Source organism: Cyprinodon tularosa, unplaced genomic scaffold (genome assembly GCF_016077235.1).
Source record: "Cyprinodon tularosa strain WSP-4 unplaced genomic scaffold, ASM1607723v1 ctg441, whole genome shotgun sequence".
NCBI classification, from domain to species: Eukaryota; Metazoa; Chordata; class Actinopteri; order Cyprinodontiformes; family Cyprinodontidae; genus Cyprinodon; species Cyprinodon tularosa.
Window position 1 is genome coordinate 617,407 of NW_024039165.1, and position 25,663 is coordinate 643,069.

General features: G+C 40.0%; 1 non-coding gene across 1 annotated transcript; it reads right to left on the reverse strand.

Moving 5' to 3' along the window:
* Positions 1–22,744: 22,744 nt before the first annotated feature.
* trnar-ccu lies at positions 22,745–22,817 on the reverse strand. The gene has a single exon. It is a non-coding gene; the product is annotated as a tRNA-Arg (tRNA).
* Between the last annotated feature and the right edge of the window lie 2,846 nt (positions 22,818–25,663).

The following is a 25,663-nucleotide window of genomic DNA, read 5'->3' on the forward strand; positions in this document are numbered from 1 at the left end:
CAAAGGAAGGACAACATTCATGGTGGAATATGTTGCCCCTGTATCCACCAAAAATGGCAATGTTTGTCCATCAACCGTCACATCAATCAGGGGATCTGCCAACGCTCCCTGATGCAGGTTCTTCTCAGGGGTGTGTCAATATTCTCCAGTCTGGTAGTACTGGCCAGGATGTTGCGGAAGCAATGCAGCATTCGGAGGTTCTTGTGGCGTCAGGTCCGGCAATGCACCCTCTTGTGCAGATGTATAGTGAGGGCACTGCTGAACCCAGTGACCCTCTTCGCCACAATAAAAACACTTGTCTCTGCGTCTCAAGCCTCGTCCACCCCTTCCTCGCACACCCGACCATGCGGCCGCTCTCCCTCTTCTCCCACGCCACCCCGGAAAACCAGACTGCCAACGTGGAGCTGCATACATGTGAGGACCAGGTTGTGCTACTGCCACAGGAGCCTGAGTAGGAACAGGAACTAATGGAGTAGCAGCTGTTAACATAGCCTTGACCTCCTTCCGGTCCTGTTTTATAAGATGAAGCTTTTGTCTGGCTTCACTTAACTGAAGCCTCAGTAATTGTTTCTTAAAATCCTCCTGCTCCTTCTCTGCCTCTCTCTCCTCATCCTGAGAAATCTGCAAATTATGCAACAAATGCAACTCCCATTTCGCATGTTCACAACCTTTCAACTCCGGGTTTTTTCTCATCAAGGCAGCGACAGAGGGAGGGACACCATCCAAAACAGCTTGACGGAAATGTTCCCTCATTAATGTAGCACCAGTTGGATGAACCCCAGTTTGCCGTCTCCAGATGTCTAGGGCTTTATCTAAAAATATTTTTGGGTGCTCTTTGGAGTCCCATAAAAATTTAGGAATAAGTGAAAGAGACACAGGGGGAAACATGTCCCTCAGGGCCGCACCCACAGGAGTCAGAACAGCTGAAAGAGGCGTATGGTCAGGCTGATTTGTAGTTCCAGCAGACAGTTCAACATCACGACAATTTGTTGTTGTTGTTGAACGACTTAAAATAGCTCTGAAATCTCCCAAAGCTAAGGTTAACCCTCCTGTTAGGGAATCCAACGCCTGTAACCAAGGAATAGCACCATCCACCAGAGAGGGTAACTTATCAATAAGGGTCTGCAGATCCCCAAAGGAGAAAGGCTTATATCTCTGACCCTGTTGTGTTACTAATAAGGGCATAACGTGATTAGATGAGCTCTCAGAATGTACTGATGTAGCCTCTGAATGACTCGATAAAGTAGAAATGCATGTGGTCAAATCATCAATATCACGCCGCAGACTCTCCTCCATTTGCAAAAAGCGCTCAGGAAAAGAATCTACGCCAGAGGGGGCAACCACAAACTGAGGTGTGTCAATGTCACAAGGGGAGGGACTAGCCTCCCTACTCTGCAGATCAATTAGATTGGCCCCATCCCCATGCAACCTAGGGGTGGAGGTAAACCTCACAGCGCCCCTCACGTGTGGGTGAAAAGATGAGGAGTGTCCTAGAGAAGGCGGAGCTTCCTCTCCAAGACGTCCCACCAGTTTCATATCCATGCTCAGTTGCACCTCCCCCTGTTCCTCCTCCTTAGAGGAAGGGGCTAAGGTGGGGGCGGTGCTGCATGGTTGATGTGTAATACGAGTCATACTTGGTAAAGTCGCAGAAGGAGGCAGGGAAAAACAGAGTTTTTCACGCTGGACGCGATCTGCCATAGGAAGACTATCAGAAACAGGGCAAAAATGTATAAGGGATGTCGGGGATAGAGTCGTTGACTCGGGTGCCTCCTTTACCGGTGGAGCACCAGAAACAATCGGAGGAGGAGCTCCCACAATATCCCATTCTGCCGTACCCATACGAACATCCAAAACTGGATACAATCCCGTGTAAAAGGGATTGGTATTATTATATGGAGGCGGGAGTGGAGCATCAGATGGACTATGTAGCTGTTTAGGTTGTTCAGAACACACCTCCGGACGATCTACCCGAGCGTGAAATGAGTCCGAAGTCTGTGTAACTGACCCCTTTTTATAAAGGTGATCCGTTCCCTGCCAACCCACCAGAAGGTTAGCCCACAACTGTCTATCCTGTTCCGCGTTCTCTAGCTTTTTAATTAGTCTTTTCTTGCCAAACAGACTAGCTTCATCCTTCTGTAATCGCACTGCATCCCTGACAGCTAAGGCTTGTTTTAAACAATCATTCAAAATCAAACCCAAAGGCTTTGTCGCAGTAAGAAGTTCATTCTGTTTGCGAACCGCATTTTCCAACATGATTTTCAGATCAACCGCCTTCAGATGAAGCGAAGCCAAACCAAGCTGCTGATCATAAATACCAATTAAGTCATCAATCTGTTCCCGCAGAGTTTCCCACGGACCTAAACCATAGGAATGGCCAATAACATCTTTTTGCAACTCGGAGTCCATCCTATCGTTACAATAAAAATGCGGCAAAAATCAACTCAAATCAGCACAAACAGCGGTTTTCAGCGTTCCACTCAGCAATCCGCACACAGACACACACACACAGAGCTCTGCAGATTCAGACACCACACACCACAGCAGCAGTCTCAAAAATTGCCACAAACATAGAAATACAGACAACACAAAACACAGTGTCAGACAAGCGGAAAAGACAGAGAAGAAAAAATAAAAATTAAAAATTAGGCGCCGGCTACAAAATATATATGATGCATCAATCTCAGTCCCTCACTTCAGAGCTGGGTCAAGCTCGAGGCGAAAATAAGCCTCAATTTAGTTTATTCGATCAATCAATCCACCCAGTGACAAAAGGTTTTTTTCTTTTCCAGCTGGGGAGAGCGATTTAACCCTTATTAAATCAAATAATTTATCTTAGTCCTTTATACTATAAGCAACCCGATTAAGGGTGCCAAACAAAGGTGATCCAACCTGCTATTAGTCCTTTATTTTCCACGAGTGATACAACTCGGTCCAATTAACCCAAATAATTATAAGTCCACTGGAGATGAGTCGAAATCTCCGGGCTGATACAAGCCCCTGCTAATTAATACACAGACACCCGAAATTCTTTTTTAGAGGCACAGGGATTGCTCCTCAGGGTAAAGAATAAATTAATCTTTATTAATTAATCAATTAATTAATTAATCAATCAATAAAACCTTCTTTTAAAAAACCCAGCTTAAGTCAGAGTTAACGTAAAGGCTCTGTTTGAACTAGCCACAGTTCCCTGTAATGTGTATTTATCCAAATCCTTAAACAACCGACTCTTTTAAGAGAGATTCTATCTATTTCTGCAGCTTCTGAATTCTGTGAGGCCGCACACAGCAAATCAGCCCCGGTCCGACCACACGGCGCTTCAGACAACTAAAAAATAATCAAATACGGTCTTACCACACCGAAGCGTCGGGCCGAGACGGATCAATCAGGACCAAACAGCCGCTCGCCGAGACTCCAGAACCGGCACGAGCCCCCAATTTGTTAAGGAAGAAAATATTCTAAATAGTTAACTTTGGAAAAAGGTTGGGTGTTTCTCTTCCTCTCCCAGGTGCGCTCAGCGAGCTGCGTGTGGCCCCCAAGGAAAACCAGCAAGATATGCGAACGTCACAGAATCACAGAATTTAATCCAACAAAAAACAGCTTATGAATTAACAACAAAACTGCAGAACAACAGAAACATACATTCAGTTACCTGAGGTAGAGAAAAATAGAAAAGAGAGGCAAAGACGCGTCTTTGGAGAGAGCTGGTGCAAAAGCAAAAAAGTGGCAGCTATCTGAATTTTTGCCCCTGTGCCCAAAATTTTATAATGTAGATAAGTCCTTCCCTTTAGTATAAGGTCGTCCAGCTTGACCAATTGGAAGCTACTTTGGACACTCAGAAAAACTAATTTACGGCCGGGCCCCCCACTAGATTCTAAGGTCATCTGGCTGTCATGAGATAAAGTTTAACAGAATCGATGTGGAATGTTGAGGGCCCCTTTCCTGCCATAAATCTCAAGAACAAACTTAAATTCAGTATTTTGGTTCAGGGAAAGGTTATCTTCACAGCTCAATCTTGCTCTTTTGCACCATTCCACCCCAAAAGATTGAATCCTGCCTTAAACCACATAGAATCAACAGAACATAAAATACAATTCCTTTTTCTCACATATAAAACATAATATTCAATCTAACATATTCAATTACCCCATTAAACCTATATCCTGAGCAATTTTCTAATAGTAAACAAAACATTTTCATTCAAACAATTTCAATTTGATTCTGATATTCACACAGATAGTACAACTTTCAATTAAAAAACATGATATTAATACTTAGAAAAATGTCTTAAAAACTAAATGTTAATGTTTTAACATTCTACATTTTATTCAGTATTACAGCATCTCAGATGTTTATTCTGGAAGACCTTTGATCTTCTGTAACCCAAGGAGACCTCTCCCCTGAGGCTCAACTGTTATTCACCCCCCAGGAGATACTCATTTTAAGGCCTCCTGTGCTTTGAATACTTACCCATTAGTAGTTTTAAATCATTAACACAGCCTTGTTCAAAATTCAGAAATATGGTCAAAATGAAAGTGTTCAACATACCTTTTACACACGCCATAAGATTAACTGTTTTAAAAACTAAAATAATCATTTTTCTTTAACAATATATATCCCAGCTCAAGGATATTTCTACTTTTGTAGAAGTTTCACATGCAGTCCATGGACTTATGAGTACAAAGTTCACGTGGTCATACTTAGATAGAGCCACAACCTTTTTAAATAATACAGTAACTGATAATACAATATCAGTTAAATCAGTTTTTGGTTTCATTTTATGAGCAAACCAATCTCCCTAAATCCCCAAATGCTTCTGAATAACGTACAATATCTTTCAGTTGAGAGAGGATCAAAAAGTTACATCAATACAGATATTTTACACAATGATATAGTTTAAGAATTTATTTCTTGTAATTCTGAATATTGTGGCTTACAGTTGATATAAAATCAACAAAAAGTGATGGTTGCTTCTGGTAATTTCCATGTAATAAAGGGAAAGACTGTTGATTTGAAAGCAGGAGTTACTCCCTGATGCCCTCAATAGGGAGGGTGAGCCACAAAAAGTCACCGCTAAATAAGATCCCTGTTAGTAATGGCTGTATTCATGCATGCAAAAGAAAAGCTGAGTTGACAGAAGAAGAGTGATAAAGAAATATGCACAAGTTAGATACTACTCTTAAACCAGATGCAATGTTAGGAAAGGAAGCCATTTCAAGACATCTCATCCCTCCCTCTGCTGAAAAGCTTAAGATGCTGTATCCATTTCTCTGCAGGACTCAACACCTGTCCATCCTGCCTAAATACAACTATGTGCTTTCATGACTATAATATATCTCTGGACATTTAAAAGATGACAGACACCCAACAAAGCAGACAATCTAAAGACCATAATTCCTAACTACTCAGTAAGGGACACAGTTCTGATGGAAATGTGAAACCTACACACAGTCTTTATTCATGTTACAAAAAAGGGTGCTGAAAACTTTAAACAAGATAAGACACAAGGAACCTCCTAAACAACTTAAGTCTACATTATTAAACTGTAATGATTTAGTAAAATATATAATTCTCCAGCCAGTTTAAGTGCCTGTGGATTGGGTCACCAAGGCCTCCGCCTCTGACCGCTGCCCAATCCTTTCTGTAGCGCTGCCTCCGAATTCCCTGCCATGGTTTTGGTTCTGTTCAAGTTTTATCTCTGAGTTTTCATTGGTCTTATTTCCATTTTTTGTGTTGTAGTTATTTTTCATTATATTTGAGTTCTTAGATATTTCTTGTTTGCCCTCTTGTGTCGATCTCCTTTTCCCTAGCTCCCTTCTTGCCTCTGTTCGCACCTGCTCCCAATCTGCTTATTAGCTTGGTCTTTGTTTCTCTCTCCCATATATTTTCCTCCTGTTCAGTCACTCTTTGCTGGTTTGTCATCATTTTTTTCCCCTCTTCTTGTGAGTATTCCTGGTTCTAAGTTTTTGTGGATTTTGTGGATTTATGTTTTGGATTTTTACCTCTGTTGAACTTTTGGTTAATTAAATCATCAAGAAACCATTTCCGCTTTTGTGTCTACATTTGGGTCCTGTCAAACCACTGCAACTTGACATTCCCCCTACAGGTGGTGGGTCCACTAAGGTTGGCCTCATGTTGCTCCTTGAGTCTCGGCCTGGCCAGAAGAACCCAACCATCCGCGCTGGCTGACAAACCCCAACCCCAGGCCTGGGGTGGGGTTCGGTACCTGCCATGCCCGCAGATGGAGGCAGGAGGAGAGCTCTTGCCTCAAGTGGAGGAGTTTAAGTATCTTGGGATCCTGTTGACGAGTGAGGGGAAAATGGAGTGGAAGATTGATAGACAGATCAGTGCAGCTGCTGCTGTAATGCAGACATTTCACTAGTCTGTCATGGTGAAAAGAGAGAGAGCTAAGTTAAAAGGCAAAGCTCCTGATTTACCGGTCGGTCTACGTTCCTTCCTTCACCTAGGGTCATGAAATCTGGATCATGACGAAAGAACGAGACAGCAGATATAAGCAGCTGACCTGAGCTTTTTCAAAAGGGTGACTGAGCTCTCACTCGGGCTCGCAGCAGGGCCGCTTCTCCTTCCCATCAAAAGGAGTCAGCTGAGGTGGCTAGGACTTCTTTTTCAGATGCCACATTATTGCCTCCCTCAGAAGGTCCAGGTGCGTCTCAGCAGAAGGAGGCCCAGGGGATGACCCAGGACACGCTGGTGGAGGGACCATGTCTTTCAGCTGGTCTGGGAGCGCTTCATGCTTCAAGAGGAGGCGCCTGTAGTATCAACTTGACCTCTTTACTAAAGTAAAAGTGAAAAAGTATGTGCTCCGAAAAATACTTAAAGTATAAAAGTATAAAGTAACCTTTAAAAAAACAGTCAGATTCCACTATATGAAAAGAAAGCTTAATTTTTCGACTATTTCGAACGGTTCTTTGAGATAGGATGAGGGAGGTTGTCATGATCGGTTTAGAGATAAACCCACATGCAGAACACCACTGAGACTTGGTAAAAGGTTTAAGTTTATTAAAGTTTCACACAAAACAAAACAAGATTCAGGTTCTGGTCCGGGCAGGATTCTCTGGCGTCTGCAGAGATAGTTGGTTAGCTTGGTTTGCAGATAAGTTAAATGGGTTTTCTGATATTTCAGTGGATACCTTGAAGAGGTCCAGGTTTGTTCTGAGAGAGGGAACCGGTTGGGTCCAGAGACTGTTGGTTCAGCAGAGTGCTTAGGCAGCAGCAGCGTCTTACTTCTGACTTCCAGTGAACAGACCTTGGTTGAAGTGATTTGCTCTTTCCTAAGAGCAGCAGGTGGATTCCAGAGTGAAGTCTTCAGGTTTGGCTCTCTAGGGCAGGCAGGCAGATTCAGGTTAAGCTCATCCAGAGCTTCTCTCGAGAGACTGGTTTCCTAGGAGCGAGAAGACAGAGGCAATTAGAATTAGGTTTCTCTAGGAAGATAACGATTAGTAAATTCTGAGGCTCAGGTTCGCTAACCAAACTTGGCTAACGCTGCGGCGTCGAAGGAAGGTCTGGCAGCTGCTTATAAAGGCCGGTCACCTGATGAGCTGATGAACGTCAGCTGTGCTGGAGGGCTCCAGCCCAGGAGAATCCACAGCGCACTCTGCTGGAGAAGGTGGAGAATCTCCAGATCCCAACAGAGGTCTTGTTGGTCTCCATCTCCTGATACGCTCTCGCCTGTGTCCGACCTTTCAGACAGTTAAACATCTTTTTCTGAATCCAACATTGTAGCACGGCATAGACAATTCATGTTTGCAGTTTGAAGAACACCTGCTTCCTTCTGATTATTTCTGATTATGAGTTTTTGTGTCATATGACCCATTCAGTTACACTAGTTTTCACTAGATGTGGATGGCGCCAATGATCTGCATTGGATGGAGCACATGACGTGAAGTAAATATTTATACATAAAACTCAAGCCAAGAGTAATGAGTAAGGTTAGTTTTAAATGTAAGGAATAGAAAGTACAGATACTTGGTGAACCAGGAACAATAATAATAATACAGTCATAGCATTAGGCAGGAAAGTAAAGTCTCTGTATTATATTTTATTACAAAAGTTAAGAGAAAGCTTAATGATAAGGAGATGGTCCACTGTGCCTTCTAGGTTGCGGCAACCTTGCAAAATTGTCCTGTTTCTCTTTCTTGCCTACAGTTTCTCACCTCAAAGAAAAAGTACACCAGATACAGAGATGTTCTAAATGTAATTTGGCCAAAGCTCAGCAAACATGCCACTAATTTTCTGTTGCTTGACTTGAAATACTTGTTTTCCGGTGGATCTAACATTATGAAGGGAAACAAGGTTCAATTTAAGGAAATATATGGGTTTTTCAAAGCTCACATACATGTTTCATTATTTTAAATCATCTTTAAGATTCAATAAAATTTTAGAAATCAAATATGACCTTTCTTAGAACATGGTCACTGTTTTTGTGTTTTTACAAGTTGGATGTCCCTTAATCTACAGTGCATCTGACAGCCACCATATGATACTGAGACAGTGTGACAGCTACCTTCCTCGCCTCTAAACATACAACCCCTCCTCTAACTCCTCCCCTTGGGAATGGCAAATGACATATCTACTACCAGTAACACACCTGCAACATTCACCTGCAGCCATTTTCCAAAAAAAAAAAAAAAAAGGAGAGGTTTGATAAAGCACAGGCAGCTTGGCTTAGAGGTCCCTGAGGCCAGACTTGTTATAAGAAACAGTTATATTCCCCTGCCAAGACCAATATTTTGTCAAAAAATGTTTACGGTGTATTTATCAAACATTTACATTTAATAAACAGAGTATTAATTAGTTTAATAACTCAATAACTTTATTAATTGATTGATTGACTTATATAGTGCTTGACAACCACGGTAGGTACCAGATTTGTTGGGTGATCAGATTTTCTTGGGGCCCTGCCCCCAATGATGCCGTCACAACATGCCAACCCCACTCAGACAAACTGTATTGTTTTTATAAAAATCCAATCACTTCTGGAGTCTCAATTTATTATTGCCTACATTTTCTAACCCATAGAAAAAGTCTACTAAAAATTTCTCTCATTATTCTGCTGTTTGTGGTTTTGTTTCATTTGCTGCAACAATTACATCTCATGCCTGAGAGCATCCTACAGAAGTCACAGACGTCTTCTTGATATCTGAGTTTTAATATTTATTCAAGCGCCTTGTTGAAAGTATCTCACTGTCTTCATTAATTTACCTATGTTTCAGCAGTTGATGAGATAAAATAAAAATAAAACTTAGATGGCGAGAATTGTAATGTAATGAAATTTACATTCAGTCATATAGACTGTCCATTTATTTATTTATTTTTTTAAACAGTCTTTCATAGGAAATCTGATTGTAATTGATTATTCTTTTCAGTCAACCATTTGTCTTATATTTTTTGTTATATCTAGTTATATCTGTTAATGTAAGATATATCACTGTCAGGGTTGGTGGCAGTTAGTTCAGGACCCAAATGCAGAGATGAGGAGATTAGTTTTGCTGAATTGATTAAGGTTCAGAAGGAAATATAGTCACTTCTGGTTACAATGCCATGGTTACTGCAAAAGGATCCTGTACTAATAGATAGCATTGTGTTGACACACCAAGTGCAAGCCTATCGCCTCCATCTTAGGAGTGGAAAACATTTGCTTGGCAACCACAGAGGTAGACACTACTTTCAGTTGGTTTTACACATGGTTTGAGTCATGATGATGTATGAATACCAAGAAAAGCTTCTACCAAAACATAAGGGCAGATATGAAAAACTAGCTCTAATCTAATCCACTGAGGAAGCAGTGCCAGAGTGATTAAAGGCTACAGCTGACAGAGACTAGCTATAGAGGCGAGCTGTGAAGGTAGCAGGAGCATGGCAGAAGATCAGATAAGACTGCCGGGGAAACAAAGCACTAAAGCAGGCATCCCCAAACTCGGTCCTCGAGGGCCGCTGTCCTGCAGGTTTTAAGAGTTTTAGCACAGCTGATTATCATGAATGCAGTAGAGCAGAAGCCTGTTAATCAGCTTTCAATTAAAATCAGCTGTGCTGGAGCAAGGAAATCTCTAAAACCTGCAGGACAGCGGCCCTCGAGGACCGAGTTTGGGGATGCCTGCACTAAAGGAAGGGGAAAGGCTGCGAGTGTCAGGACATTGGACAACAGTACATTTAAGAAGCCCACCAGGGAGACAGAGGATGGAGAGGCTACCTGTACGGCTGACCAAAGCAAGCCTCTAGGCTAACTGCGGGAGAATGAAGGAGCACAGCAATGATGAAGGTGCAGAGGACCAGCAGAGAGAAGGCAGCAGCCGGCCGTTGTGATAAAGGTAGGAACAAGAAACATACCTTCTATCCATCATCTCACACTTTATCCCAAGTGGGGTCACAGGGGTGCTGGTGCCTATCTCCAGCTGTCTACAGGCGAGAGGCAGGGTAGACCCTGGACAGGTCACCAGTCCATCACAGGGCAACACAGAGACAAACATGACAAACAACCATTTACGCCCACTCTCACACCTAAGGAGAATTTAGAGATTCCAATTACCCTAATAGTCATGTTTTTGGACTGTGGTCAGAAGCGAGAGACAACCCACGCATGCTCAGAAAGAACATGCAAACTCCATGCAGAAAGACCCCAGGCCAGGAATCAAACCCGGAACCTTCTTGCCTCAAGAAAGCAGTGCTACCCACTGCGCCACTGAGCATACCTTCCAGAGCCAAATTAAATATGTTTTTTCAAAAGCTACCCACAAATCTCTCAGGAGCATTCCCCGTTTCATCCTTTGTATACATTATCTTCTCTGTCTTCCATTTTGATTAAAACAAGTTGGCTTCCTCTTTCTCCTTCACTAAAACAGTGGTCAAATCATAATACTCTTTCATCTCCTAATTTTTAGACTTAATAATACAATTTCAAGGCTACAATATCCGCAGGTCCACTTTGACTTTGGACTTCAGGTTTTTCCATATTATCCATCCTTCATAAAGCTTGCACACCAGCCAATCTTCTTTTTCTTCTTCTTTTTCTGTTGGAAAACAATAGAAAGAAGGTTTATCTATTTCCAAAGGAATATCTACTGCATCCATAAGCCACTGAAGACCTCGGCATCAGGACAAATTTTACAGTAGGCCTATTTATATATAGTCAGAACCAGACATTACTACGCAGTTGTTTACCCCTCCTGTAGTGGTGGTACGTGGTCTTCTGGTGGTGATATCCTAACATAAATTGATGCTATTTAGAATTAGTAGGCTGAATTGACATTAGACGGAGCTAATGGGAGACTAAACTTGCTACCAAGCTAATTCTTGTAGCTTTGATACTGTCATTAAGAGTGAATTGAATTTCACCTAGTTAGAATAGATTTAAAAAGTTCAGTACTGATTCAGTAACATTTTTTTATACTTTGACTTTGTGAAGCATGAGTTTGTTAGAAAATTATCTATGTATACAAATCCTGATCTGGAATTTGTTTTGCCAAACCCACTAATAGCAGTAACTGCCAATAAAAGTAATTTTTAGATGGTGGCCATTAGGGTAATCAACAATGCCACACTGTTCAGATATAATAAAAAAAAAAAGAAAAATAAATATATATATATATATATATATATATATATATATATATATATATATATATATATATATATATATATATATATATATATATATATATATATATATATATATATATTTCTTTTTTTTTTTCTTTTTTTTTTTCTTTTTTTTCTTTTTTTTATCTTTTTAGGCTTTTGATTCCTTAAATCACATAAAGGTTCCTTTTTATCTCTGCTTTTGTACACTGGAGCAACAAATCTGATATGCAAAAGTGTCTTAAAAATTTATTAAAATAAAATTAATTTATCTAAGTGAGTAAATTTTAAAAACTGGTAGGGATTTAGATTCACAATTTTCCTAAATGTACAAAAAAGAAAACAGAGAACTGTGGCTCTTAAAGGAAAAGTCCGGTCCGGTCAGCAAGGATTGGATCATTATTTATACCTAAAAAATAATACCTTTGTGGTGATTTACTGAATTTAGAGTTAATCAGTAAAAAAAAAATAAAAACAATAATCCCTGAGTGAATGAAGGACCTCACTCCTAACATCTTCCGGCAGTGACGTCACGGTGCGGTAAGCCGAAGGCCATTCTCCCCGATATGCAAGCAAAATCAATGGGAATTACTAGACACATCTGCAATCAACAATAGTTATTTAAGATTTCGAGAGGACTTCACTGTTGAAATTCACCAGAGCTATAGTTAAACTGACAATGCCTACATGCATGGCAGTTGGATTTTGTAACACATCAGGTAAAAGTAAAAAAAACGTACTTATTTCATCCTTCCGATTCATGATCCACAAGTTTGTCAGTGGATTACCAACTTGAAGAAGGAGGATTTATCATTGAACTTCTGGCCAGAGAAAAAAACACGTCATATGTAGCCAACATTTGGAAGAAGAATGTTTTAAAGATGACTTTGATAATAGCGCGTTGTGACAAACACCAGATACAGCACTGGGACTTGCTCAACAGTCGATATTGCACCATGACGTCACAAACTGGTAGGTGGCAGTAGTGTTCTTTGACAAACATGGATTTCTCCAGTAAAGCACATTCTAATGAAAATTACTCTTAATTAAAAACACTTATCATTTATTGAACAGTATGTAATAATTTCATATTTAAAGTACTTTCAGAAGTTTTCCTATAAAAAAAACACTTATCCAACAGCACCTTTGCTAAAAATCACATGACGACTTTTAAATAATATCTTTTTAAGGAACCACATTTGATGTAAATAAAGAAATACTCAAATATGTATTAGATAACTAAAAGTTGTAAGTGATTTTAAGAAGTCGACTGTGTTTCTTTTTTCTTTTATCAAAGACAAATATGTGGCCTGCCCACAGAGAACCCCTTGCTGTGCTCTAGGGCAGGCTCACCGTCGGCCATTTCCCAAAGCAGAGGTGATGTGTCCTGGTCCACTAATGTCACCATTGCAGCCACCATCAAAGAGCTGTCAAACACACTTACACACAACCTTTTCCAGTTAACCCTAACACACTAAGTGTGTGTGATTATGTGTGTTCCCAAAATGCCAAGTGCTCTGCTGTCCCTTCGCAGTACTTCCTCTATTGTGTTACCTTAATTTGCCTGAGGTAAATACACATGTTCACCAGCCAGGCCAACATCTGTATACGCTTGTATGTCTGGATATGAACCTTTGAATAATCAATGTTCAATAATGTATATTTCTATATTCATTTTATGTCTGTAAGTTTGTTTTTTTTTGTTGGTACAAAGTGTTTTATTGGGATTTTATAGTATGGCCAAAATGAAATATTGCATGATTGTGAAGTGGAAGGAAAAAATGTTTTTAACTTTGAAAAAATACCAACAAATAGAAGAAAGAAGTGACAAGCATTATCAGTCCCCTTTACTGAAATGCAGATCAAATTTGGCGCAACATTTGCTAGGGGTTGTAATGGGAAAAGCAAGAAACAATTCAGGAAGTATGAACACTTGAAAGGCCCTGTGACTAAGAAAAAACAATGATCATGGATGAATCTGTTGGACTTGACAGGGAACATATTAATAAAAAAAGTACCACAAAAGAAATCTCAGACAGACTCTCTACCTCAGTACACAGATTTTGTCACGCCTGATTGTTACCAATTAAATTCACTTTTTAATCTCTTGCATTGTGCTACAGAAATAAAAAAAAAAGCAATAAAGAAAAAAAAGAATAAACACATTGTGTCATTTGGCCAGACACAACAGTACAGAGGCTTCCAGGAAAGGAAATGAAACACATGTGAAACAATGCAGAGGGCATGCACTGAAGGCTTGTAGGTGTTGGAGCGTGAAGGGCTTTATTCCCACAAATATGGATATAATGATGTGACTATTTCAGTGAGCAAGAGCGCCCGTGTTCCGTCTGATCACAAGACAGTTCTTTATGACTCAGACGTCAGGAACAAAAAAAGAGTTGATAAAAGAGGTTACATAGAGGCTGATAAACAAAAGGAGACAGCAGCTGTGTGTCGTTATGAATGAAGGAGGGGAAGGATGACAGTTTGCACACTTTTTCACCAACCTCAAACACACACACACATGCCACACACCCTCCACATATATATATATATATATATATATATATATATATATATATATATATATATATATATATATATATATATATATATTTATATATATATATATATAGATAGATATACTCCAATAATTTTCTCATCAAATCCAGCTAATTGTTTCATGATAAAGAAATACAGATTACATATATTGCTTTCTAGAACAAGCTTGTATTTCAATCTTACCTTCTGGGAGGTGACCTTAATTTAAAAGATAATAAAACTTGAGCCGTGGAAAATGCAGTAAAATAATCATGTTTCACAACAAAAAATGAAACACTGAATGTTAGCAGCTAATGGTATCACACAGGGAACTATTTAAGTTATGAGGAGACATCTAAGAAAGGAAAGTGATGGAAAAATGTCACCCTATGCTATGAAAAAAAAAGAAACCCAATGAGTAAATTGTTGAAAAAAATCCAGATTTCCCCCATAATGATTTGTGTGTATGTACTTTTTAAGAGTCTTCATTGGCTTTATGAGTAAACTGGCAGTTATAAGCTACCTGTAATACATTTTAGCAGACTCTCAGCTCTAAATGTCCACTTAGACACAAATGTAAAACAGTGTTAAACAGTAGAAAATACTTTCTCTTAGAAGAAAAATTAGAAGAAAAAAACCTTTGAAGAAAATATTAAAACACTTGAAGGAGATAATATGCACATGCAAATGTGGTTTGTTGTGTGTGCATAAAGTGCATACCTGACAAAGATTAACTAACTTATATTTTCAGGAAACATTATAAAATCAAGTAACGAATAAGAATGGAAAATCAGCCAAAGTATAAAAAACCCTAAAACAGCTTTAAAAAATCTGCCCACTTTTTTGCTTAGTATACCTGGTTATGCATACAGGGTTTGGGAGACGACTGGTCATCAGGCAATGAGAATTTAGTGATGTTTTGAAAAATAACACTCAGACTGTGAGCAGATGACCAGGGTCTCCATGAGATGTCATGCCCTGTTTTTTCTCCCTTCTTTCCATCTAAAAGGACATTCCTTATAACATTTTCACTTCCAGACTCTAAAAGTGGTGTTAATCTCTATTAAGTGTCCCAAACGACACAAAAATCACATAACATATCACAACGCAGGCATTTCAGTGATTTAGAGTGTCATCCCTGGTTGCCAGTAGCGTGAAGCTGTGATCTTCACAAATACGACACCTCAGCTCCACAAGGTCCATACACACACACACACACTGAAAGGATCCCTGCTCTGTCCCTTCATCACATTCTCACTCCCTGATCTAGACAGACAGAGAAAAATCCTGTGGGACTCAAACGCATCTCTTTTCCTCGTTTCTGTGCTCCTTCCTATACTCTTTCCCCTTTCCCTGATCCTCTGCTCCCTCTCCTGGGGATGGAGGGAGGCGTGGCTGGGGGTTAGACAGATGGAGGCTGGTGATACACCGGTATACAGTCAGTCTCAGGTTTGCTCCTCTGGGAATGGTGTGATGGAGAAGGAGAGAGAGAAGAGGAGAAGCAGGAAAGTCTTACTGGAGGATGTTCTCCAGAAGTCATAAAGGCTATGGAGATGTTCTCTGCTGTAGAAGAAGTTCATAAAGTGAGACATGAATGGAGCTGATTCAACAAAATCAGGGATTTTCATTTCTTGATATCAATTAGCTAAATGCATCATGAGATTGCTGTCTTTTGACTTTTTTCTCTTTTTTTGTCCAGTTTGTTGAATGTATTTATTCATTTTCTATTTATAGTTTGGCCCATCTTATTAGATCAATGTTTATCATTGTTGCCTCAAACATCACTATCATTAATATAACTAAAATTGTATTTAAAAAATCACATGGAAAGCTATCCAACCTCATACTTTGAAGTATTACATTTTTTTTCGTATGATAAACCACCATGAAATATTGTTTCATGCATAACTGTAAAGTAAAAATTAAAGCATGCATGGTTTTCAACATTTTGCAGAGAACTAATCTTAAAGTGTGTTGTGCATTTGTTTTTAACCATTTAAGCTAACACAGTGTTAAAAATCAACCTTTTGCTGCAGCGACGGCTGCAGGTCTGTCATGCAATCTCCGATCCTTTGTTCCAGCATCAAGTCTTTTCACAGCTGCTAACATTTTTCCATCCATTTTCTACTCAACTGTTATCAACTTTACTCCAACTGCTGAGGAGGTGATAATACAGAGCATGATGCTGCCATCACACATCATGTGTCACCATGGAGATTATGCATTCAGCGTGATGCGGGTTATTAGTTTGATAGGAACTTTAGTCAGATAAAAAAAAAAATTTAAGCAGGGCTTAGTGTGTTTTTTTCTAATAATAGTTTCCTTCTTGCTACCTTTACATAAGTACTAGATCCTGGTGCTGCATAAGTAGAGGCATGTCAACAGATCCTCTTCCGTGTCTTTGGGAGAACAACAAATTGCTGTTTAGAGGTTAAACAGATAAAAATAACTATTTTCAAACTTAATTAAAGAAAAATAAACATGATCAAAATACAGATAAACACAGCTTTCCTAATATTTGGCAGAAAACAGAAAATGTGTTAAAGCAATCACCATTTCTCCACTTTCCATGTCTTTACGGTCCTGTTTTCTGTTCCTTCGTCATTGGTTACTCTTGTATCACCTCAGGTCTTTCCTTCAAGTTCTGTAAGTCTTCTTTAAAACATATCCTTTCACTATGTGCTTTCTGCTGTCCTGTTTCTCCTTTGGACCTTAACACTGATGAACACAACCAACTGTCATCAGTCAGTTGACCCTAAACTTTTACAGCTAAAATATCTCACTAAAATATCTCACAAAAGCACCTACTGTAAAATGTATTCCTCCTACATTCTCCCACCTGAGCTGTGGGCCTTTTGAACGCTTCTTATTTATTGTCCTTTTCTTTGACTGGTTTGTTCAAGCAAATCTGCACCCTTGACAAAATATCCATACATTATACATTCAAATGTCTGAATAAGTTTATATATTACTGAAAAACTAACAGAAAAGTTTGATTTTATTTTCAATTTGGAGAAAATTGCATTCAGTGTAACAGTGTAAAAAATTGCTTTTCTGTAAAGACAACAAATATGGTACAGTAAATAAATGACATGGGCTACACCTCTATTTCCTTAGCAGGACAAAAGAAATGGAGAAATGGCTGATTTCTAGAGTGGTATGAGGTTTCTTCTCCCATCCTCCTGCTAGTCTCTGTCACATACTGTCAACAGCCACTTTAAGACACTGAGAGGATACTGCTCCATCTACCTGTGTTTTAGCACATTACACGCTGCACTGCACTCAGCACATCCACACTCAGAGAGTCCATTGGCTGTAGAGGAAAAAGTTAGCTTATGCAGACTGAGTGATCCGGGAAAAGGTGGGTCAGCTACAGGAGAGACAACATCACAGAGGACAGGGGTGATGCCTTTTCTGTGAGCAGGTAACAATGAAAGACCCCAGAGGTGAATAATTTATGTAGTACATTGATGCTTTTATAGCTGCGTGGCTGAGCTACGCTCTGGGCTCCATTCATAAAAAAAGGATTAAAGTGAGAAAAAAAGAGGATGAAAAGAGGTTGAGAGGATGGAAGTTTGGAAAACTGCTGCTACTGTGAGGATTTTGCCACACGTAAGCACTCAATTACATTTAAAGTCAAGCAAAAGTTTACTTTTACTGTGAATCAAAAGTAAACCTTACAGTAAAAACACTTTTACTCTAAAGTGCTTTGGCAACCTTAGTCAGTTGTTGTCAAGTGCTGTAAAAACATAAAATCTATCTATCTATCTATCTATCTATCTATCTATCTATCTATCTATCTATCTATCTATCTATCTATCTATCTATCTATCTATCTATCTATCTATCTATCTATCTATCTATCTATCTATCTATCTATCTATCTATCTCTAGTTCGTCCGAATTCTGCTTTGCATCTCACACTTAAGTGTTTCAGTACATCTAATGAAATTTTTAATATAAGTAAAAAAAAAACACTGGTGAACACACACAAAAAACACTTTTTAAATAAAGGTTTTCATTATTAACGGAGTAAAAAAATATAAAAAGCAACTTGCTGGTGAAGATTCTCAGTCATCGAGGTCATAGACATTCCAAAAGAGTTAAAAAACAATCCACTGGACCTTGTTTCCAAGCTTTTTCAATTCAAAATGTAAGAAATAGCATTGAGTTTAAAGCTTTATAGAGTGGACCAAAAACAAAGCCTTGTTCTGGCTTAGAAAACCCCTTACAAATGGGCAGTCGTTGGGTTCTTTTTTAGCCTGCAATACCCGATGCTGGTCTATGTTTCTGAAAAAGGGTGATTAGGGGCAATTATTGGCCAGGCTGAACAGGAGAGATATTCTGGTCCCCTCCATTGGGGTGGGGATTGCGATGATAGCGGGAAGAAATCAACTCTATTGCTGCATTGTAGGTTTTTGAAAGTGAGTCCACCCCCTCTGTTTCACAACCTTCTTAAACCACCTATTTTCTTTGTCCAAAATGTGAACATTCTGGTCTTTTTCCATAAGGTGTAGTAGATATATCCCAGAGTCTTCTCCGGAGGAGGTAGCTCTTCTAAAAGAGCCCCCTCAGGTTTAATATGAACTTTACTTTGATACACCAGAGTTCACTTTAGTGAGACCTGAGTGCTGACATGCCTGTTCTCCATCAGAAATCACTCTAATATGATCTTCTTGACAAAGTGAAGTAAACTAATGAGATGCTGTGGTCTTATTACCTTATAAAAAGTCCTGGAAACCCCTTAAAAATGGCTAAAAAGATAAGAATTACAAAAGTTACATTGCAAGTTTTCTCAAATAATCGACTGCAGTTGATGCTAGTAAGGATATCCTAATGATTTTTTCACACATGTTCTAGAAGGTTTCAATTTATTTTCTTTCTTAATAAAAAAAAAGGATCTTTTTTTACGTTCTACAATACTTTACTGTGTCAAACCTTCAAAAATTAAGAAATAAGGAATGCGGCAAAAACTTTCACATCCCTGTACTTCAATAGTTACAGCTTAGTAGCCTACTGCAAAAATCCCCTGAATGATTTTTCTGTTTTTTTCTGTTTTGTAGTCACATGACACAGGAGTTAGTACTTGACTGTATAGCCATAGCTTTGATGTTGGTGTTTCATATTTTATTTTCCGTGATTGTATTTTGTTAAAGAAATTTATTTTCAGGCTTAATTTTTATTACATTTTCAATCTTGCAACATTTTATGTTGATCTAGCAAATTAAATGTTTCTAAAATATTAAGATGTTTATGAAATGGTTGAAGGGGTTTGAATGATTTGGCGATGTATAATATATTATCAAGGAATTTTTCCCTACAAAGCAAACTGTCCTTCCAAATTTCATACCTCTACCCTCTCCATATAATTAAACATACAAACATAAAACTGTTTTCCAGCTGCTTAATATGAGAGCCTTCTATAATTGACATTTATTTTTAATTTAATTTTTTTTTTTGACAGAAATGATTGTTGCACACGTCACCTGGTTGGATTTCCTCGTATGCGAAGTGGACATTAGACAAAGCCTGGACTATCCAGCACACATACAAAAACACACAGAAATTCAGTTTTTCAGGGTCTTGAAATGCCAGATCTTTTTGAGCTGACGGATGACAACACTGTGCACATCAACATGTTGCAGGTCTGCTTCCCCATACTGCAGAGACACCAGCACACACACACGCACACACACCCTGCTGTTGTGCAGTAGACAGCTCTAGCGGCAGACATGCCAGAGCTGGACATGCCCAAAAGGCAGAGCCTGTTTCCTGTCACCTATCAGCTGGTGGCAGACAGCAGGACATGACTGTTTGTGTGTGATTGCGTGTGTGTTGTATATGCTGACACATTGATCACTGTGACAACTGCTTTGAAAATTAGCCCTTGGGATTTAGTTTATTAAAAGCCTGGAACAAAATATGTTTTCTTGTTATATCAGTGGTGTATTATCATTTTGATTATGTACATGCAGTGCTGAGTACAGTTCTGCTGCAGACACTTCCCAATCAGTCATGCAGGCCTAATTTCTTTGTCTATCATTTAAGTTGCACTGAATTTACTTTTCTGTTTTGCATAAAACAAGAATATATTCAGATTGTTGTAGGATTCCTCCTTTTCCATTACTTCTAAATGTTTCAGATGATCAAACTAATTTCTAAATCAGATAGAAACGAATACAAAACCCTGAATTGCCACAATGCATGGTGGTGGCGGCATCATGTTGGGATCACTTATTTTCAGCAGGGACTGGGACACCCTTTTCAGTTGTAGAAAGACAGTTAAAGTTAAATATAGGGAGGAAAACAACTTCATATCCCCAAACAATCAGCCAGAGCATAAAGGGGATGCATTATACCAAAGCAGAGCAAAAGGCCACAAAGATCATAATTAACTTAAGACTAGATTATCTACCGCTGACAGTTAAACTGAGCATGGCTCACAAGATGGTCGCTAAAGGGAATGTAGTTATTGACAATTAGGAGGTGGTCAAATATACTTGGCTTTTCCCTGGAAGAAAGCAAAAGGGTGTTTTCAAGAAAGAAGAAAATCTTAGACTACATTCATCCAAGAAGGTGTGTTAAAGGTATTGTGGAGTATTTTCTCGAATATTTTAAAAGACCCACCCTCTCCACTTAAAAAGTGCATGTGCACGCCCATTTCTCCTCGTGCACGCTTGGTTTAACAATGCGGTGTGGTAAGTGTAAAGTAAATGTTAAAGTACTGATGGCCACTAATGTAACTACCGTATTTTCACGACTGTAAGGCACACATAAACGTCTTTTTTTCCCACAAAATGTGCGGTGCGCCCTTTGGTGCGGTGCGCCCTATGTGTGTTGTAACTGCGACTTTTGAGACCACCTCATTGAGGAGATGATGAAAGAGTGGCTGAAGGAGGTGAACGTAAGGAGACCAGGTGGTTTTTTTCCACTCATCACCATCGCTGTTAATCTCTGACTCCATGCGTGCCCATCTCACAGCCGATGTGAAAAACATGGTGAAACAAATTAATGCTGTGCTCGCTGTTATTCAACCGCTTGACATCGGTGTGAACCGGACGCAGCAGGTGCAGCAGAAGCAGCGAGTTTACATGCAAAGTCAATGGTTGACGCGCGTATAGGCGCAGCAAAAGGTCCTGCAGCGCGTTTTGAGCAGCAGGCGCAGCGATTCAGGAGCGTTTAAGCATCTGACGCGCCGCCAACGCGCTGCTGCTGCTCGAGATGGAAAATTTTAAGTTTTGCTGCTGGAAGCACCGCATCAACCAATCAGAGAAGCTGATCTGGGAGCTGACAGCGAGACAGACACATCGCTCTGATGACATATGATATTAAGGCAAATGAAAAGGGCTGGATGGATGAGGAGATGATGAAAGCGTGGCTGAGGCAGGTTTATGTGAGGAGGCACTGTTGTTTGAGCTTTCGCAAAAGCCGGCATTATTTCTGAGGAGCCGCATGGCACGGAAAGTGACTCTGACAGGGAAGAAGGGGAAATTGGCATGTCTGATTTAGCGTAGCTGTTTAAGTCAGAAACAGAGGATGATGACTTTGATGGGTTTGATTAATACTTTGTAATAAATACTTGAATAAAACACAATCATACTCAGTTTTGCTCCCGCTCTATTTTTCTACTTGATAACTTAATTCAACAGCAGCCTCTGGGCCGGGTCGCCTCCGGGTTCACCGCGGCGGCTGGCAGGTGTTTTTCATCTAAATAATTTAAACTGCACGCACCAGGATACCGGTAATAAAAGCGAACATATTCCGTCGGCAGGTTTCAGGATTTTAAGTTAATTTAGGAGTGATCACAGCGCTCTGTCATCTGCGATGTGTCTGTCTCACAGCCAGCTGCCAGGTTTGATTAATACTTTGTTATAAATACATGAATAAAGCACAAACATACTCAGTTTTGCTCCCGCTGTATTTTTAAATACGCAGTAGAGGTATTTAAAGGTAGTAGAGGACATGTACCTGTATATAAAAAACGCGCCCTATAGTCCGGTGAGCCTTATGTGTGTGTTAAATACAGAAATGGCACACATAACTGAGACTGCGCCTTTTAGTACGGTGCGCCTTATGGTCGTGAAAATACAGTACCAGAGAACCTTATTGAAACATGTGAAAGTCAAAGTGCTGCCGCCAACATGGCTTGCTTACTCCTCAAGCGCCTTGAAGAACCAGATTGCAGCAAAGTATCTGCAAAGACTCTAACATTCTCTCTGAGTCTACAGCAGTAGAGTAAGTCAGAAAACTCTGACTTACATACATGCATTGAACTGTATATATGTAAAGGCTTTTAGAAAAGGCCTCAGAAGAATTGTGGCGCGGTCTTACTTAAAAGAATCTTGTAATGCCGCTGACATATAGGATGTTAACCGAAGGGCATTTTATTTATGTACAGTCGAGCACAGACAAAGGAAATGTTAAAGTACTGATGGGCACTAATGTAACTACCAGAGAACCTTATTAAAACATGTGAAAGTCAAAGTACTGCCGCCAACATGAGCCCATGCTAAGAGGAGCAGGCAAAAGCTGAACACTGGCTTTGGTGTTAGGACAATTAGTAGCAGTTGGTAGTGTCATATGACTGGCAGGTTTCCATGGTACCTGTGTGCACCCCAGATGGGACTCAAACCCACAATCCCTGGCTTAGGAGGCCAGTGCCTTATCCATTAGGCCACTGGGGCAGGAACAACAGCTGTCCCACAATGTGAATAGCAGTACGTGTGATTCCTGTGCGCACGACGAGTCACCGTCTGAAAACTCTGGGTGCACCGTGGACTCACTGTACATCCAGACCTTTTGGGGATTCTTGCTGCACTACGCAGCGCATAGCTCTCACAACCTGAAGGCTGTGACTTTCACCCTCCCACTTGGCATTTGTTTTAGCTTGACAGGAACAATAATTCGTGCTCTTACACGACCATGGTAAGCTTTTGGCTGGGGTAAGGCAAATAGCCCATTAGATAACAAGTGTGACGACTTCATCTGTCTTCCTCTTTTGTCTGAAATCAATTTGTGCTTGCTCACAGTCCTCTGCTCAATCACCAAATCACACACTTCATGCAGATGGAGCTTAACATCACTTCTTGGTTGTTTAAATTCCAAAACAGAAGGAAGACGATGCAGTACAAAGAGTCTGTCATTGGTTAAGGACACAAGTCTCAGAAAATTTCCTGGAGAGCTTCGACTGTCATGCAGGTCTTGGTAACTCCACAAAAGGAAAAGGGAACTCCTGCAATTGAATTTTGCTGTTTGAGAACTTTTCACTCTTCATCTGAAAGGCCTTCTCAGTCCAAAGCTAGTAAGGGGATAAGCATCACATTAATTTGTTCGGGAACGTCCATGCTGCACAGCTCAAGTCACATGCAGATTGGAGGTCCATAACAATGAGGTGTGGTAAGTGTGTTGTTGTTTTTTTGCCTGGTTCAGTGACAAAATGCTTGTTTCCTCTATATATGAGGAGTTTTGAATTAGTCTTAAGCAGTCTGGGCATCTGGCATTGTCGTCTATAATTCTCTTCTTGACGACTTAAAATTGAAGCTAAGTTTTATAAAAATTCAAAGTTCTTAAAAAGCAGAAAAAGACTCAAACCAAGATCAAAAAATTCAGGCAGGGGCAGCTGAGTCCGGGTCCAGTGTGTTTATTGCTAAACACAACACATTCACACTGAGCTGGTCACCGGTGAGCCGAAGCTGGACAACTGGTGAACACAGCTCCCTTTTATACATTTCTTATCCGTGGAAAACCCCCTTCAGAACATATTTCAGTCTTTGGTAAAGGTCACATTGATATTTATCTGCAAAACACGGTGACATTCATAGACACATCTCATTCTTGTGAGAGCAATCTCTCAGGCCATGAAAACATCTGGTGCATTCAAATCAGAAACTTATGACGGTTTAGTCACAAACATGTCAGAACACATCTTTCCCTTGCTTCAAGCCATGTCAGTATGGCCTACTGCTCCCCCCTAGTATCTTAGTCAAAGCATCACCCTTTCTGGGACCATTACCGCTCCGTGTGCCTTGAAAATAACAACTCTTTTTGTATGGCCAAATTTTGCTGAGCTGGGCAACCTTGAGATGTCAAATATTTCATTTTTATTGAGTGTGCTTTCTTATCACTAAGGGGCCTCAACCCTGCGTTGTCCAGCAGACTACCCTCCTCTTGGCGCCAGGTGCAACAGCTACACATACTCACTCCTCTGCTTTTCTCCTCTCTGGCCTCGAATGGCTCTTATAACAGTATTTGGGAAAACAACTTTAAACTTCTAAAACATTAACTTTATTTTATCTTATGATTAGTGCAGATTAATACACAACAGCATGATTCTTAACAGTATGTGTTGGGACGTTTTGGAAACTTTCTAAAACAGTGAACAGGATTGGAAAACGGGTTTCTTTCAAAAGAGCATTAAATGCATTTCCAAACTAATATTATCAGAAAGCTGCCTTTTGTCCTTTTGCAATAAAGGCAGGGTGACAAAAAGATTAGGAGCAGTATTGTGCAGGGCAGGATGAAAAAGTGGTGAAAGAACAGCTTCAGTTGTAGCACAACTAGTTTTTGAGCAGGCCAAAAGAGAGGACAGGGTCTTGTTGTAAAAATGAATTCTCTAGCAGAGGGTGGTTTCGGTCCACCGACCTCTGGGTTATGGGCCCAGCACGCTTCCGCTGCGCCACTCTGCTCGCCTGCGTCCCAGGTTTCAATAAGAGAGCCCAATCCATTAGTTTTGGCTAGGTTTTGTTATGCCATAAGCCATGATATCAATTTTGGCCATTTCTGAAAGATGTCCATTGTGATTTAAATTTTGAACATCTTTGGAGAAAGATGCAGTTTAGCTCGGCTGCATCAATCCCCAAGAGCTGCAAACCCCCTCTCCAAAACCCTCCACCAGACACTCCCACAGGAGCATTCAATCCTACCCCTACTGTGCTTGGCAACAAAGAGTAACTATTTCATGCTTTCTCTACATTGATGGAATTCCAGAGACTATAGAGGATGGACAAGCAAGTCAATTCAGACATGTTGTCTTTGGGGAAAACAAAAGCAACATGTCAACATTGGCTTGCTTACTCCTCAAGCGCCTTGAAGAACCAGATTGCAGCAAAGTTTCTGCAAAGACTCTAACATTCTCTCTGAGTCTACAGCAGTAGAGTAAGTCAGAAAAATCTGACTTACATACATGCATTGAACTGTATATATGTAAAGGCTTTTAGAAAAGGCCTCAGAAGAATTGTGGCGCGGTCTTACTTAAAAGAATCTTGTAATGCCGCTGACATATAGGATGTTAACCAAAGGGCATTTTATTTGTGTACAGTCGAGCACAGACAAAGGAAATGTTAAAGTACTGATGGGCACTAATGTAACTACCAGAGAACCTTATTAAAACATGTGAAAGTCAAAGTACTGCCGCCAACATGAGCCCATGCTAAGAGGAGCAGGCAAAAGCTGAACACTGGCTTTGGTGTTAGGACAATTAGTAGCAGTTGGTAGTGTCATATGACTGGCAGGTTTCCATGGTACCTGTGTG